At 37.6% G+C, this 4,128-nt stretch overlaps 1 pseudogene; it reads right to left on the bottom strand.

Annotated features, from left to right (window-relative positions):
* Window positions 1-2,140: 2,140 nt before the first annotated feature.
* On the bottom strand, window positions 2,141-3,314 carry LOC116646000 (annotated as a pseudogene).
* Between the last annotated feature and the right edge of the window lie 814 nt (window positions 3,315-4,128).

The following is a 4,128-nucleotide window of genomic DNA, read 5'->3' as shown; positions in this document are numbered from 1 at the left end:
TAGGTCCCCAGGCCTGCACTTGGCCAGTGCTGACAGGAGGTGAGCCCAGGAGTCCATTGAACCTACTCTCTCCAGCCTGGAATTCAGACAGGACAGGCTTTATGTCTCCCATTCCTCTCTCCAAACTCCAGAAATACTTAAAAGGGTCCTTTGTACCTGCCCACAGGAAATTAGAGAGCTGTGAAGTGGGGGGAGCTGAAAACACACATTTGGTATCAAAAATAGCTGTTTGGGGGCACCTGGGTGGCTCAGTCATTAAGCGTCTGCCTTTGGCTCAGGTCATGATCCCAGGGTCCTGGAATCGAGCCCCACATTGGGCTCCCTGCTCGGCGGGAAGCCTGCTTCTCCCTCTTCCACTGCCCCTGCTTGTGTTCCTTCTCTTGCTGTCTTTCTCTGTCAAAAAATAAATAAAATCTTAAAAAAAAATAGCTGTTTTAAGAAAACTCACCGAGCCACAAGAAAACACAGAAAGACAATGCAAGGAAACCAGGAAAACAATACACAAAAAGAGAAGTTAAGCAAAGAGATAAAAATCATATAAATTCTGGAGCTGAAGAATACAATGAAATAAATGAAAAATGCAACATAGACCATCAAGATCAGGATGAATAAAGCAAAGAAAGAATCTGTGAGTTACAAGGAATTTTGAAATTATCCATTCAGAGGAGAACAAAGAAAAAAGATCTGTGGGATACCATCAAAAGTACCAATTTGCAAATTATTAGAGTTCCAGAAGGAGAAGAGAGGGAAAAGAGGGCAGAAAGGTTATTTAAATGAATAATGGCTGAGAACTTGCAAAATGTGGGGAGAGATTTGGATATCTAAGTTCATGAAGCTCATAGTCAACAAAAAAAATCTGCCTAAGGAGATCCTCTTCAAGACACATTATAATAAAATTGTCCACCAGAAACTCACTTCAGCTTTAAGGACACACACAGGTTTAAAGAAAAGGGATGGAAAAAGATATTACAAGAAAATAGAAACCAAAGAGAGGAGGGTAAATTATAGTTACATCAGTCAAAATAGACTTTAAGCTAAAAACAGTAACAAGAAACAAAGAAGGTCATTATATAATGATAAAGAGGTCAATTCATCAAGAAGATAAAACAATTGTAAATTTATATGCACCCAACATAGGAGCGCCAGAATATATTAAGCAAATATTAACAGATATGAAGAAAGAAATAGACAACAATATAATACTAGTAGGGGACTTTAATACCCCACTTTCAGCAATGGATAGATCATCCAGACAGAAAATCAATAAGGAGACATAGGACTTGAACTATACTTTAAATAAAACTAACAGATATAATATAGAATATTCCATACAACAGCACAGAATATACATCTCAAGTGCACATGGAATATTCTCAAGGATAGATCATATGATAAGTCACAAAACAAGTCTTAATAAATTTAAGAAGACTGAAATCATATCACATTTTTTATTTTTTGGTTTTGGCCAAACTTTTTATTTAGTATTCTATAGTTGCTTAACACACAGTTAAATGGTCTTATTGGGGGAGGGGAAAGGTGAGGTTCCTGAAGATTCCAAGGAAATGTCAGAATGCAAAATATGGCCATCATTATCCATTTGCTTTATTGGATTTACTGGGCAAATAGCACTTTCCTTACATAAGCATCTGATCTCAGGTTTTTCATACTGAGAACATTGAGATTTTAGTTTGAAGACACTCTGAAATCCTACCCCTACCACCCTCTAATAGCTAGCTTGTTTGTATAGGCAGAAGGATTTACCTCTCCATTTTTGACAGCTAGATGTTTGTGGAAGGTCTCAGAATTGCCTGCATCATTTACTGGGAAAAATCAGATATAGGAAGTGGCCTTTTGGGACACCTTTACCTGGAAAATTATAACACTAGCACACAAGTCAAGTCTTAACATATTTAACATTTGCTTATCGAGAGCAAAGTCATAAAGTCAAGTACGGTTAAACAGGTTTTACTCTTTTCCCTTACAAGAACATAAAAATTATGGTAGGGGAACTTAATAGGAAATTTTTGAAAGGTAATACAATTTTTCCTTTTAGTAGTCCTTGGGTGGTTCTGACAGAAAAGGTTCCATTTTTTTGTTTGTTTATTTGAATGGGGATTTTGGTCCAAAGTTTTGTTTGTTTTTAATATCTGCCTCTCTCTCCCCCTCCATCAGATCAACTTCCCCCACAGCCTCCACCTCTAGGTGCTCTGTGGCTTGAAGTATTATAGGAATCACATGGAGGAGGATACCTCCTTTTCCACAGAAGGGGGAAAACCTCTTTCTTGTCTGCCAACCAGATCATGACCACTTGACTAGAGATCACTTCCACTGCCTGAGTAAATGTCTTGACTTCCACCATAACCATTATATGAGCTACTGTAACCATCACAGCAACTGCTTACACCATAAGATGGCAGGGGCCCTCGTATAGGTAGAGCACTATGTGAGCTACCATAACTCTCATATGAATCTCTGTAGGAACCTCTGCTTGGATGATCTGAATAGTTAAGATCAGGACCAAAGCCATTTCCATCACTGTAGCCTCTTGATGGGTAATCATCATGTGAACTGGAATGACCATAATCATGGTAAGTATAATCTCTTGGTGGTGGTGCTTAATCTCTTGTATCACAAGAATTTGGGTAATCTCTGCTTGAATAACTGTCTTTAGTAGAATACCCATCATCTCTTGGAGACAAATAAACATCTTATGAGAGGGCAGGGGTTCCTTTCAAGGTTTGCCTCCATAACTATCTCTTCCATGTTGCACAGGAGCTCTTCCTTCCATTCCATTGCTGCTGTGAACTGGTCCTGAAAGGGCAGACCTTTTAGGAGGAGGACAGCCACTTCGTGGTGGTGGTCCCCTTTTTATTGGAAGTGGTCCCTTGGAAGAATTTATGTTAAAATTCATGGAATACTCACCATCATCCATGTGCCCTTTGCATGAAGGAGGTCTCCTGGTTCTTCCACTTCCTCCTCTTCCACTTCTAAGACCTCTTGGGGGGCCTCTGCTTCTTGGAGATGGAGGTGCTCCATATCTACCACTTTCAAATGATGGTTCAGTGGCTTGTTCTACCTTAATGGCTTTTCCATCTCTAAGGACTTTCTCTGGCTGTATCCTTAGCATCAGCTGGGCTTTTAAACATGACAAAAGCAAATCCTCTTGATTTGTTAGTTTCATGATCTTTCACCAATAGAACTTCCACTATTTGTCCATATTTGTTAAATACAGCCTCAAGGGTTTTCTCATTTGTTTTTGTATTGAGGCCACCAATGAAGAGCTTTCCTGGGTGATCTGCTTCAACTATTTTCATCCCCTGATGAGAGTTGGAGGGGTGATGATGGTTTCATGCTCTTATGAGCTTACCGGCAGGGGCATTGTAGCAACTCAGCATGAGGGAGAACTGCTGGTTCCAAGAACAGAAGAGGGAAGCTGCTACTGCTACTACACAAAGGCAAACCTGATATCAAATTTTAATTCAATAAGTTAATTGACTATCTATTTGACTTTATGACACTGCTTTCAATAAGCAAATGTTAAGTCTGTTAAGACTTGACTTGCGTACTAGTTTTGTAATTATCCAAGTAAAAGATGAAAACTCTCCTACAACAACATAGAAAAATTCTTCTGTTATAACACAGGAGAAAACAAAAGCACTTTGGCTCCAAATACACTACTGAACTTTATAGTTTTACTATAGCTTATCTGATCAACAGGATATATATGGGTATGCAAAATTCCATTAACTTTGCTAACTCAATATTACATCCATATTTCAAAGGAGAAAGAACATTAATTTTACTGTTTTTGAAATAAATATAGAAAGAAGTTAAACATATCCTCTTGATACACAATAACTAAACATATTTTTAATTGTAATATTTCTTAAAGTTAAATTTATTAGAGTCTAGATATAAAGATAATTTACTTAATGTCATACTATCATTTTCTCATATGTACTGTAATGTATAGATGTAGATTATAGATGGAATGACCAAAATGCGCTTCAAAAATGATTGATTTTTATGTAGAAAAAAATATGTTCAAACCTCAAACAAAATACTGAAAATGAAAATGGTCTGTCATATTATGTCAGCATATGGCCATGTAAAGATATCAGGCTTTTC

This window comes from Phoca vitulina, unplaced genomic scaffold (genome assembly GCF_004348235.1).
Source record: "Phoca vitulina isolate PV1807 unplaced genomic scaffold, GSC_HSeal_1.0 scaffold35, whole genome shotgun sequence".
Taxonomy (NCBI): domain Eukaryota; kingdom Metazoa; phylum Chordata; class Mammalia; order Carnivora; family Phocidae; genus Phoca; species Phoca vitulina.
Note: the sequence above shows the minus strand (reverse complement) of the source record. Positions and strands in the feature narration are given on the sequence as shown.